Source organism: Callospermophilus lateralis, unplaced genomic scaffold (assembly GCF_048772815.1).
Source record: "Callospermophilus lateralis isolate mCalLat2 unplaced genomic scaffold, mCalLat2.hap1 Scaffold_300, whole genome shotgun sequence".
Lineage (NCBI taxonomy): Eukaryota > Metazoa > Chordata > Mammalia > Rodentia > Sciuridae > Callospermophilus > Callospermophilus lateralis.
In genome coordinates, this window is record NW_027513641.1 from 1079335 (window position 1) to 1093836 (window position 14502).

Sequence of the window (14502 nt, forward strand, 5' to 3'; positions counted from 1 at the left end):
ATAAACCTTATCTTGTATAAAATACATCATGCTAACAAAAGACTAATGACATTAAATGCCCCAATAAAAAATGTGGAAAAAATAAAAATACAAATAAAGAAAACTTTATTACACAATAAAATCAGGAAGGGGACATATCTCTGTTTTACCCTCAAATTACCAAACTTATCTAATTTTTGCAAGGCTTTGCCTTAGCTAAAAATATAACATAACTCTTTCTACTTTAAGTACCAAATATTGAAACCTCTTCAGATGTCCTTCAGGGTCCTTGAAGAGTCTTGGTACTATTTTTTCCTTGCCTTTGCCGATGTGACGTCCACTTGTATTCCTTTGCTGCACAGTTTTTTAACCTAGCAACCAAGGCCATTAGTTTAATTCATCACTAACCGACTTTGCATTTCCCTTTACGAAAAGCTTTCATGAGAAAATTGTTTTTCATAAAGGACAAACAGCTGAAATCATTTTGAGAGTATGTCTTCACTGGATGTTTTTAATTCTCTGATTATAATTTTACATATAAAGAATTAATTGTTTACCTAATCCAATGACACCAAGGATTCCCATTTAATAAGTTCACCCAGAGTATATAAAAACTTTGCCAATCTCTTGACCCACAATATGTTTATATACACGTAGAAAATAAAATCTCACAATATCCTTAGGCAAGCTAGAGAATCCAGGGAAACTTATAACTGTGTTTCTCCCTATTAAATAGCTGTGACTTTCACCATACTTGTCCAGCCCAGTGTGGGCCCAGGGGCTCCACTCTAAGATTTACTAACACCTTATTATTATTTTACAAATATTTTTACTGCTCTTACATTTACCTGCGTTTCTATGGGACTATGCTAGTTTTTTATTATTGTGAAATAACTACAGAGTCACAGGAAATTGTAGACACAGTGCAATCTCACAGTATATGCCGTGTCCAAATTGGCCTTTTTCACTTAGCACAGTGCTGTTATGATCTGTCTAGATGGTACCTGTATTATTCTTTTTTTAAAATTTTGTATTTGTTCTTTTCAGTTATATGTGACAGTAGAGTGTATTTTGACATATCATACATGGAGTATAAATTCCCATTCTTAAGGTTGTACGTGATGTGGATTTACACTGGTTGTGTATTTATGTATGAACACAGGAAAGTTATGTCCAGTTCATTCTACTGTCTTTCCTATTTCCATCCCCCTCCCTTCCCTTCATTTCCTTTGTCTAGTCCAAAGTACTTCTATTCTTCAGTCCCTACCCCATCCACATATCAGAGACAACATTCAAACTTTTTTTTTATTTTGGGTTTTTTTTTCCAGGGGTGAGGGTTGGAAGGAGGGTACCAGGGTTTGAACCCAGAAGCACTTAACCACTGAGCAACATCCCCTGCTTTTTTTTTTTTTTTTTACTTTTTTAGAGACAGGGTCTTGTTGAGTTGCATAGAGCCTGGCTGTGTTGCTGAGGCTTGCTTTGAATTTGTGGTCCTTCTGTCTCAGCCTCCCAAGCTGCTGGGATTACAGATGTTTACCACCATGCCCAGCTGGCCTTTAGTTTTCTGGGATTGGCTTATTTCACTTAGCATGATAATCTCCAGTTCCATCCATTTACAGGAAAATACTATAATTTCATTCTTTTTATGGTTGAGTAATATTCCATTGTGTATACATATAACATTTTCTTTATTAATCTGTTGAAGGACACCTAGATTGGTTCCATAGCTTAGCTATTGTGAATTGAGCTGCTATAAACATTGATTTATCTGCATCATTAAACAGCATATATTGTTTTGTTTTCACTCAGTAATATTCCATCTATTTTTGGTAGAAAAGGAAAATGTCCTGTAAGCAGATCCTTTCAGATAGTTCCAGAGGTCAGAAATTTTCAGACCAATCAGAAGAAATTTATCAGATGTCAATAAGCATTCAGGTTTCTTTTTTCAATAACTAACAATACCATCTTATGTGTTTCACTCACTTGGTCTATAAGCACGTAAGTCAGTTTTGAAACAAACATTTTGCTTATGCTATCTCCTCTTTGACAAAAGATTATCTGAATAGGTTAAATATTCTTATAGTGCATAAATGACTGGTTTTTATGACAAATTGAGCTCCAGATATTCCCCAAAAGAGAAAGGATAGATAAAACTGCCCACTTGTTTTAGGTAGAGCTGCAGCTATCCACAAAGCATTGCCAAAGACAATAGCCTTCCACTGCAAAGGGGAGAGAAACTCCACTCACACTTATGTACAGATCCCCAGTCACATAGTTATCAACCCTTCACTTTGATTTCTTTATTCATTGGGAAAAAGTAAACTCAGAGTACAGAGAGGACTGGGGAGTGATATAGGAGGAGGAAGCACCATCATTGTGACCCTTACAGCATCTGGCTGATGTAACTATTCATAAACTCAGGAGTCTATTAAAGACTTGTGACTTCTAGGGAAAGGCTTATGCAGTAAGTTGTGGTTGATTTTGGTCCATATTAGCTTTTATCCCAGCAGTAGCTACACATCTCTTATCCCTTGGCCCTCAACCCTGTGACAAGCATCTAGAGCAGCTTACATGCAACTTCCAGAAGCCAGGATTGGCACAAGGGACCCTGTCCACCAAATATTGGAGATCCATGCTTTCTACTGATACGTGCTTCTGATCACAGAGATGCCAGCAGAAGGGCAGCATTGTTCTACAGGTGCACACGCACCATGGTGCAAGCCCCACTTTAGCTGATATTTCAAGGGCTTTCACACTTTTTTTCTTCTCTTAGGAGCTAGTCATTAAAGACTAGGATGTTTAAAAGCAGCTACAGAAATTAGAAAGTCAGTGTGCATGCCCAGGGAAAGATGCAGGCTCAGAAATGTCTGTGAAAGCTTAAGTTTATACCTCAGGTTACTCCACAGTTCAGAGAACACCTACAACAATTAAAACAAAAACAAAAATGTATTAAATCCTGGGAAAGGGTAAGGATATGATTTCCAGAGTAACAACATTATTTGGCTCAATTTTCTATAATAAATTCATATCATCATTATCATCATCATCATTATCATCATCATCAAGGGTTACAAAGAAATAGGGAAACATGGACAATTTAAAGGAAAAAAAAAATTAACCAACAGAAAATCTCCCTGAGAAAAGCTAGATGGTTGATCTACTAAACAGAAACTTTAAATCAGTTATCTCAAAGGTGCTCAAAAAATGGAAGATGACTCAAAAAAGGTCAAGAAAATTATGTGTGCACAAAATGGAAATATAAAAAAGATACAAAATTGAAAAAAGAAACCAAAATGAGCAGTACAATAACTGAAATGAAAAAAATTAAAGAAAAACTAAAGAGTTCAAAGGCAAATTTGAGCAGACAGAGAGAGTATCAGCAAATATGAAGGTCAGACCATTGACATGATTGAGTCTGAAGAACAGAAAGGAAGAAGATTCCAAAAAGAAGCCAATTCTAAGGGATCTGTGGGTCCATCAAGAGGACTCACAGTCACACTGAGAACCCAGAAAGAGGGAGAGAAAAGTGTAGAGAGAATATTAGAGGAAATAAGGGCTGAAAACTTACCAAATTTGATGAAAGGCATAAATATAAACATCTGAGAAGTTCAATGAAATCCAAATAAAATAAGGTATTTAGCAAAATCCATCATAATCAAATTATGGGAAGACAGAGAATCTTGAAAGCAGCAAGGGAAATAACTCATACAAGAGATCTTCGGGAAGATTAACGCAGATTTATCATTGCAAGCTACAGAGGTCAGAAGACTGACATATTCACATGCTCAAAGGAAAAACAAAAAGACTTTATCAACCCTGTGTTCAGCAAACTGTTCCTCAGAAGTGAGGGAAAAATTAAGACATTCCCAGATAAGCAAAACCGAGAAAGACCATTAGCACTAGACCTGTTCTGTTAGAAACTCCAAAGGGAGTCCTTCAGGTTGAAATAAGAGAACACCAGGCAGTAATTCAGATCCCAAAAGGAGTGAAAGACCTCTGTAAAGGTAAAGATGGGAAATTATGAAAGCCAATATTATTGTAACAATAGTTTAGAGCTCTACTTTTTATTTTCTACATGATTTAAGAGACTAATAAGCATAAGGAAGAAAACATGTTAGTTTACAAGCTATTTTGTGGTAACTTTGATTCCTAGCTACACATTTTGTTTTCTATATATGTTAAGAGCCTAATGTATTTTAAAACGCCATTATCAGTTTATGTTTTTGACATGTAATGTTCAAAGGTATAATTTTATGACATCAGTAACTGAAAGGGATAGTGTGTCACCATAAACAATCAGGTTTTGTATGTTATTGAAGTTAACCTGACACAAATTCAAAATAGAGTGTTATAGCTTTAGGATGTTGGATGTATTTCCCATGGCAACCACAAAGAAAACAAAGAATCTGCACAAAGGAAAAGGAGAAGAGAATTTCACTACAAAAATATCAACTACACACCAAAGAGACAATAATGCAGGAAATAAGGGATTTAGAGAACAGCAAAATGGCAGGAGATAAGTCCTTCCTAATTGGCAGTGACTTTAAAGTAACTGGATTAGACTCTCCAAAGACAGGAATCAATCATTTGCACACAAAACCATGATCCAAGTACCTGTTATCTGTAAGAGACTAACATTAGATCCAAAGACAAATAGATTGACAACAGGGTATTTATACACCATATTATTAACAATAGAAATTCAACTGTCCATCAATAGATGAACAGGTAAATGAAATGCATGAGGAAGAAAGTAAATTCTGACAAGCTACATGTGGATAAGCCTTCAGGACTCAGTGCTCAGTGAAATAAATGACCCACAAAAAGACAAAACAGTCTATGATTCCCCTCCATGAGGCATCTAGAGTAGTCAACTTTATAGACATAGAGAGTAGAATAGTGGTTCCAGGTGCTGAGAAGAGGGTAGAGGGGAAATTAGTGTTTAATCCATAAAGTTTTAGTTTTGCAAGAGGAAAAGGTTCTGGATATGGATGGTGGTGATGGTTGTACGATGATATGAAGGTACTTAATTAATATTGCTTAAAAATTGATGATGTGGTACATTTTATGGTATGCGTTTTTTATCACCATTAAAAAAAGAGTTAAATTAAAAAACAAAAAAAAACTTCAGAATGTCTCAGCAAAAACTCACAGGTCACTCTTAGCAGCTCCAGAAACAGAAAAGCCAAAGAAGCACCAAGAATTCAAGGACAAAGGAGTTGTGGATTCCTGATCCTGGGTTTCTGTCTATTCTGCCTAATCTTTCTTTAAGAAAATATATTTTCCCAGTCAATTTGAGACATTTAAGTTTAGGGTAGTGCACAAGAAAGATCAGCTAACAGAGAACTGTATCAACGATCAAAAGAAACACATAAATCAGTGTAGGAAGGAACTCAGGGGCCTTTTCTGTTGTCTGACACCTTACAAAGCATGGGTGATTAGACCATAAAACCACTCCTCAAAATTCCCACTTCCAGTGGGGGAAGCTGAATGGTAGCATGCACATCAATACCAGAAATAGGCTTAGTTCGGAAACAAATAGAGTCACATGCAAACACAACACAGAAGCAGAAGCAGTCAGAAGACAAAGCTCTGTCCCTCATCATGAAAGCCCCTCCAGCTTACACGCACAGCCACACCTCAGTGAGCACTATCTGTGGGCAGCATGGTTTGTTAGGTCTCCTGAGTGAGTCCACTGGCCACCTTGGGGTGCCCAGAGCTCTAACCGAAAAACTACTAGCGAGAAGCATGATAAAGAGAAAATAATTTTTACTTGTAATCTGTGAAAAGAGTCTGAATTTACAAAATGGTTTTGCTGAGTACTAAACTCATGGATTTGGAAGAAACAGAGCAAGTTACAAGACTGTGCTTTGTCTGTCACTGATGGAACCACAGATTATAATTCCACACAATTATGCTATCTCCAGTAGGTATCTCATATTTATACCACCAAATTCATAGATAAGGTCCTCTCCACTAGAGACCAAGCACTGCAGAAGAAACAGCCTGAGGGTTCACTTGTACTGGGAACTCTGGCAAGATGGAGTGACTCGTCTAGTGGTGATGGTAGGGTCGGGCTTTGTTTTGTTTTGATCGAAGAAAGTAAAGAGCTTTTCCCTCTTAGAGTGTGGCTCTTGCTAGTGGATCATGGGAAGCATGTTTACTCCAAATAGAGTCAGGACAGGGTATCCTCTGTGCCTCACAAACCTCTGTCTCCTTTGAACCTGATAACCTGCTTGTCTTCTGATAGGATTTGGCTGAGCAGTTCTCTCATGTATCTAGTATAATGTGTCTTTGCTGATTGTGTACTCAATGGAAGAATACCTGAGACTGAGTCATGTATAAGGGTATAGGCTACATTTCCCTCTCTGTTCTGGAGGCTGGAAAATCCAACACTGGGCATCCACATATGGTAAAGCCCTTGAGCTACTGCAAATGATGGTGGAAGGGGAAGGGCAAGCTGGCTCCTGCAGAGGTAAAACTCTCAAAGGACAGCCTCCCTTTGTAACATGTCACTCTTTCAGAAACTGCTCCAGCCCTTCAAGAGCGAGAACTCATTCAGTCCCAAGAGATGACATTAATCCTTCATGAGAATGGATTTCGTGACCTCAGTGCCTTCCACTGGTTTCATCACCTCCCAAGACTGTGAGAGTGGAGACCAAGCCTCAACATGAGTTCTGATGGGAACAATTTATGTTCAAAACTAGCACAACTAATTTTGCACATTTTTCTTTGAGTGAAAAAGTAAAATTAAATTCAATTCACTTGCCCATTATTATTGAGCTTTAAAGTTCTCTTTGGTTTTCACTTCTCACTTCACTGGCAAGCTGAAAACCTTGAGTCATCCTTTCTCAATTACCTCAATTCTGCATTGGACACCAAGCCCATGGACTCTCCATAATGGTGTGCTTCTCTTCTCCAACCTCCCATGGCCACCTCTGAGTAGTCACACATTCATATCATTTGGAAACTGAAGTCTTGTAGTGGCTGTCATGTGGCCTCGCAGTGTGACCCATTGTGAGACTGCAGTCTGTATTATTTTCTTATTTTTAAACCAGACAAAATCCAAAAGAAGAGGGAGTGGTCATCCACCACCTGATTGCTGGTGCCTGGGTTATCACCTCCTATGCCTCGTGCCCAGCTCTACCCCAGGGTGATCCCTGTGCTCCATGTCCTGCTTTGCATCCACAGAGTGTCCCTGGGCCCCATGGAGCCACTGCTGAGCTGCAGATGCCTTTTATGTCCCTGGGCCCTGCGAAACCTCCAACCTGTTCCCCCTCAATATCCCTAGAGAGACAATCACCTCCTGTTGTGCCAGCCACTCCATCCTTAGCCATAGCAGAACCTAGCCTCTATCATTTCTCTCTCTAAAAAGAAATTGTCGGGTTCAGTAACACATGCCTATAATCCCAGCAACTCAGGAGGCTGAGGCAGGAGGATCTCAAGTTCAAAGCCAGCCTCAGCAACTTAGTGAGGCAAAGCTCTTAGCAACTCAGTGAGACCCTATCTCTAAAATATTCATTAAAGAGCTGGGGATGTGGCTCAGTGGATAATTACCCCTGGGTTCAGTCCCCAATATCCACCCCCCAACAAATAGAAAGAAAGAAAGAAAGGAAAAGAAAGGAGACAAAGAAATCAACAACTTGGCATCTTGATGATGAAAATTAAGGTCTGGCCCACTGTCTTTATTGTGAAAGAAATAACTCCATTCGCCTCTGAAGAAATTTCAGGCCTCAAGGACCCAAAAGCCTGCATGAGGATTGGAGGAAAGGGGACCTTGATTCTTATTTGATAAAGTAGAAAAGTTTTTTAGCTTTTTTCCAGTGTTTAGAAACCTATGGAAATAAGAAACAAGGGGCCTGGGACAGTTACAAGGATAAAGCTCTTTGAGTTGTAGTGCTGATAATTTTTGCAGTTCAGACAGCTTAATCATCAGGGATAAGGTCACATGCTTCTCCCACCTTCTGTCTGACTGCTGAGAACTTCCTTCCTCATGCCCCAGAATTCTCTTTGTTAAATAGTAACTGGTTGGCCCCTGACCTTCAGAGCAGTCCTAAATGTCCACCTTCCGTGTCTGGCCTGCCCTAACAACTCCAGTCCACCCTAGTGCCTTTCTTCCTTGAACTGATGTTATGAGCTTGCCACACAAGGTCACTTGTGGCTATAAGCATTCTATGTTCCATTTATCATTCCCACCCCCTCAATTAGCCTCAAAGTTTCTAAACACTAAAAAGAGCTTTAGAAACTTTCCTGGCTACCCAAATTCCATGTAAAAGTGGGATTCAAATTTTAATGTAAGAAGATAGTATTTTTGAGCACATACACAAAGGTTAAAAAAATAATAATAAATAAGGTGCACCCTTAATATAATTAACAAAGTTCTTCCTCATGGAATAATTTTTCTCTCAGATGGTAAAAAGTGTAGACTAGAAGATATCTCTCTGGATAAGCAGACTACATGAAAAATCCCAACCGCCTAGTAAAACATCAGTGAATTTTATCAGAAATATTAGAAGTCCAAAAATTCTGGTGCATTTCCCAGGATTGTCAAATTGTGGTGGCTTAAATTAGAGTGGCTCCTGATCTTTGTCACCTTGTGGTGTCACATGGACAATGACAGTGTTTGCATTGCACCCTGAGGTGAAGGAAGAGGCTGCTCAGCAGTGTTCCTGCCACCTGAATATGACAGGGCCAACTGTGTCTCCTCCAGGGCTCAGGGTGTGGGAAGCCCTGATAAAACTGCACATTCAGGTGTATCCGAGCTCATTTGGTGGTGACAGTAGCAACCAAACTAAGAAACACTGCAGCCAAACCTTTTCCTGTCCTCATTTCTGCTTTCAACATTGGCAGCGTCCAAGGTTACAAAGCCAGTCTTGAGTGTGAATGGCACTATAGGCACAGGGATTGGAATAGTTTTCAATTCTCTTGCTCTTTCTCCATCATTTCAGAGAGAGAGAGAGAGAGAGAGAGAGAGAGAGAGAGAGAGAGAGAGAGAGAGAGAGCGAACGAACACATTCATCTTCTCACTTTTGTGGATCTCAAATGTATCTTCTCATAGTTTATGGGATGAATGGGCTGAGAGAAGGTCCTGCATGTTGAGTGCTACAGAAGTAAACTCTTAGCCCAAGTTCAGTCTGGTCCAATGACAGTGAAATAAGGCAAGTTGCTCACAGCACTACTGTGAGTGCTCTCATTAGAGAAGAAGTATGCCACATGTGGGGGTTTTCAGGAAACCAGTTTAGTCAGATGCTTCCTCTGCCATCACCAAGTGGATGAAGACACTTTTCTATTTCAGTAAACATCAGCACTTTCTGTCCACACTAAAATAAGCCACTAGAACACAGGATAAAAGCAGATACCAAAATTACAAGAGCCTGTGTTTTATTTATTACTGCCTGGAATTAAGATATTGCACATTCCCAAGGGGTTCTATTTTCTGGCCCCAGGTTCTGTGCACTAGAGAATTTAGCAGCAAATGAAAGAATCATTTACAGTATATGCTGGAGGTAAAAAGTCCACATAATTTTGAGGAGCTAGCCACACATTTCTACTGGGGGATAGGGAATAAGTCAGGAATATAACTCTGGACACTTGCCAATTCCACCCCCCAAATTTAAGAACAGCCAACTTTGCTGCAGGCACTCATTTACTCACTTCCATAAATAAATTTAAAAAAACAGAATTGGAAGCTGCAGGTGGGATAAATGAATTGTCTTGCCTAAACTGCTATGTAAACTAAAATGGCTCTATAATTATATCATTGTCAGTACTCTAATCAGGAGTAACCACATTAATAATGGTAAGGTGAATTAAGGAAGCAGAGTTAGATTTTATTTCTTGTGCAAATAAAAACATGCCACATTAGTAAACATTGGGTGACCCATACAATAAAATCCCATTAGGCAAATCCCAGAGAGGCAAGGTTACCCTGATGGACCAGTACCTAGTTAGATAGCACTAAGCAACCTCTCTGTGCTAAAAAGGGGTCAGAACTCACATGTGTGATCATGTTTTCTATATATGTGTAGCGTGACTCGTGTTTAGTAGTACAGATCCCAAGATAGCTCCTGGCAAGGCATTTTGGGGGTTCTTAGAATCATACATTTTCTTGACTTTTGTGAATACATCAGGTAGGAACCTAGTGATGGCTAATGTCTAGTGAGTCCTGCATCCTTGTTAATCACTGTGTCAAATGCACTCCCTACATTTACTCCTTTAATTTTTATAATATCTTATAAATCAGGTATCATTGTCATTCTCCTTTATAAATGGGAAAAACAAACCAAAGCTTAAATGAAGTGACCCACAATTCATCCTTGATGTATCTAGGACCAAATTCCAGGTGCTCACCATGAGGAGATTCAGTTGGCCTTCCACATCCATGCATTCCTTATGCTTGGATTCAACCACCTGCAGATCAAGATACTAAAAAAAAAAAAAAAAAAAAAAAAAACACCTGTACTGAACATTTACAGACGTTTTTCTTGCCATTATTCCCTAAACTATACAGTGTAGAAACTATTTACACAGCATTTACATTTTGTTAAGCTACAAGAATCTAAAGACGACTAAAAATACAAAGAAAAATTTGCATGTGCCATTTTATATAAGAGATTTGAACATCCAGACTCTGGTAACCATGGGGTGGAACAGGAGACTTCTAGAACCAATGCCCCATGGGTTCTGAGGGAGGACCACTGTGTTCTCTGTGTGTATGTTTGAAATCACCCTTTAGTCAACACTCAGAGGTGGAAAAGTGACACTACTGCGTCATTCTGCCTCTGTTCTTTTTTTTCCCTGAACCTTCTTTGTCTGCTTGCCCTCTCTTCAACTCTTCCCTCTGTTTCCTTTTCCAAAGGCAAATACGCCATGTGAGACCTTGTGCACAGGCTTCCCCGAGGGAACAACAGCAACAGGTCCAAAAAATGGACCTGTTATATCTGGTCCTAACTTGATTATTATTAATGGGAAGGTATTTTCTCTTGAGATAATCTCAGAAATGTCCTTTAATTTGACTAAAATTTTCTCCAAGGCACTTGTTGTGTCTCATTGTTCCTTGATCTTCTTTTCAATGTCAACAACCTGAGTTTCTGAGTTGCATAAGAAGTGTTGAAGTGGAATGAATTATGTACCTTTTCAGTTGTATTTCTCCAGCTTAGGAAAGCTCATCCATTTTTCCATATTGACAATTTAAAAAAAAAAAAAAATATATATATATATATATATATATATATATATATATTGATTAATTGAGGGGGTAAAACAAGGATTTTATAATTCCTCATTTCCTACCTACACTTGAGTTTTGTTATTCATTTCATTGCTCTTAAAACCAAGTGATTCCAAGAGAATTGCTCCATATTTCAGCATGAAACTCACTAAATTCTATCATGACAGGAGATATTGAGATTCCCATCACCTTCTAGTGATATTTTAATAAAAGAGAAACTCTTTATTGACAATAGATTTTTTTTTGGAATTGGGAATGATTTCATAACTGGAAATTGTAGGAGTATCAATTCATATTAGGTAATTATTAAAATACTTGCAAATAAGTCCACACTAAATTATTATTTAAAAAATTACTTCCAAAAATAAATTTAGTTTACATCTGATTTTTATTTGAAATAACATTAGAAGCCACTGGTATTAAAAGCATGCCTAGCTATGATCCTCCATTTTATGTATAGATCTGTTTTATTTCTAAATATATGCAAGCCTAAATATGCAGTGATATTAACCAGGCTGGTGAGTTGGCCATCACCATGTGTTGGAAGCACAACACTCACTGCATCTTGGGAGCACAACCAATGGGACTGGGATCCTGCTGCTGGCATGACTGTTCAGAACAGTCATGCCAACAGCCACAACAGCTGGCATCTTCAGCCACCCCTGATTTGACAGCTCTTGTGAAGACCAGACATTGTGTAATTGTTATTAACTCTTGTAGGAGTCTCATACTCACTATTTTGAAGTCTTGATAATGTTCTTTTCACATCACTTTAAACACCCATAATGGGCATTCTATCATGTCTATTTCAAAAATAATATTTTTTCCACTTTTAACAGTTGTATAGGAAATAGCATTGAATGTGTCCCTGTCTTTTGTCATAAGACAGAAAAGCTATTAACAGTCTCAACTGTTACTTGTTAGAAAAGAACTCTGTATTATGGCTTGGGTTATAATCACTTGTCACATTAAAAGAACTCAATGTTCAAGTCCTTCAATCAATACTCATTGTTTTTCAAGTAGAAGTTTATATGATACCAGTCTAGTGGATGAATCAAAATTAAAGTCTTAAAAGAAGGCAATGTTTCTTTGACCTTCACATATTATTATAACACTATGATCTATTGGCATTTTAATTAAGAAGTTAAAAACTGCTATTTGTTACACACCATAGTCTCTTTCTATTTTATAACTAGGAAAGAAGTGGAACTTAAAAATTACACTGTGTCAGAGATATTTTTTTACTGAATGTTTCAACTACACTATTACTACCTAAATTTTAATATAGTTTCCTCTTAGGTTGCTTGAGTATCATCACAGACAAATACTTTGCCAAAAGTGACAAAATGCAACAAAATATAGCATCTAATCTTTGTTCAGCATTGATTATATAAGAATGACAGATACCTTTATCTGTGTCCACAAAAATGTCTAAAATTCTGTCTTTAAGTCAAAGGAATTTAAAATTACATTTGGAGCACAATACTATCATAAATTTTGAAATAATTTAGGAAGAATTCATTTCAGGAAAAGAAATGTTAAAATTTGGAATTTATAGAAACTCTAGGGCGGCGGTGTCCGACCGGAGACGCGGAGGGCGGCTGGGCAGGTGGGGCGCTGCCCGCGCCGCCCCGCAGCCCGCCGCGGGAGGAGCGGGCGGCCGCCGGCCAGCGGCGCGCGTCTGGCTGAGCGGGGCGGGCGCGCCGGGACCACCCAGCGATGCTGCCGCCTGTGTAGCTGGGGCGCTCTGTGGAGAAAGAAATGAACACGCCCACGAATGCTAGATGCCTGTGAGCTCCCTCGTCGGCACTGGAAAGGCAGAGTGCAGGCCTCCCAGTACCCGCTCCTTGCCCTTGGTCTTGGCGCTGCCCCTGCTGCTCAGGGTCCACCATGGAGACGCTGTCCCAGGATTCGCTGCTGGAATGTCAGATCTGCTTCATCTACTACAGCCCCCGACGGAGGCCCAAGCTGCTGGATTGCAAACACACCTGATGTTCGGTGTGCCTCCAGCAGATGAGGACGAGCCAGAAGGACGTGAGGTGCCCCTGGTGCCGAGGCATCACCAAGCTGCCCCCTGGCTTCTCCGTGACGCAGCTGCCCGATGACCCCGAGGTCCTGGCCGTCATCGCCATTCCGCACACCTCCGAGCACACCCCGGTCTTCATCAAACTTCCTAGCAATGGGTGCTACATGCTGCCCTTGCCCATCTCCAAGGAGCGCACACTGCTGCCCGGAGACATGGGCTGCCACCTGCTCCCTGGGAGCCAGCAGAAGTCCGTCACAGTGGTGACCATCCCTGCGGAACAGCAGCCGCTGCAAGGCGAGGCTCCGCAGGAGGCAGTGGCTGAGGAGCCGGACAGGCGGGGCGTGGTGAAAAGCTCCACCTGGTCCGGCGTGTGCACTGTTATCTTGGTGGCCTGTGTCTTGGTCTTCCTCCTGGGCATCGTGCTCCACAACATGTCTTGGATTTCTAAGCGCTTCACTGTGATATCCTGTGGCTGAGGCGGGGTGCAGGGAAGGCTCTTGTGGGTGCCAACTTAGGGGTTGAGTAGGTGTTGGTGACGGGATCCCAGCGAGATGTCCCAAATGACACTGACCATTTGGTGCTGAGCGCTGGCCTCTGGGTTGCCACTTGATTCACCTGAAGACAGATGCCAAGGGAGGAAGGTGAGGTCTCTACAAGATGCCAGGTGAATTGTTCTGAGTGTGGATGGCAAGGGCTTTGAAGATGATTGCATGCATCCTCATAATCATGTACTAAATGGGGTGTGATTTATGAGTTTTCAAGATCATGTTATGAGATAGACATACTCTACTTAGACCTTAAACCCTACATGTGCATACCATGTGATCTCTAAATGCGGTAGATGAAAATAAAGATGCTGTGTATACAAGTAGAATTAAACCTTGAATCCATGTAAAAATTCAGTGAAGACATAACACTGCAGGCTTATCTTCTTTTTTTTTTTTTTTAATGGAACCCAGTCTTCATTTAGTTGCGAAGATTTTTATATATATATATACATTTTGTTGGAAGCTCAAATCAAAATAAGTGAAATGGATAGTCGTTTTTTTTTTTTTTTGAGAAGATATTTGAACAAGTGTCTCCAGTGTGTTGTGTTTTGTCATGTACCTTCATTTTTCTTCACTTGTGATTAGAGCTTGCTACGCGTTTATGAAGCTGAAAGCCCGACAGGGAAGCAATAAACCAAGAAATAATGAGAAATGGCTAATCCCGCAGGAAACCTGTATGCCAGTTTTTCTCAAGCCATCTCACAAAATAAGAATTTAAG

General features: G+C 39.8%; 1 pseudogene; it reads left to right on the forward strand.

Annotated features, from left to right (window-relative positions):
- The first annotated feature begins 13099 nt into the window (after window positions 1-13099).
- Window positions 13100-13745, forward strand: LOC143390190 (E3 ubiquitin-protein ligase RNF152-like; annotated as a pseudogene).
- Window positions 13746-14502: the final 757 nt, after the last annotated feature.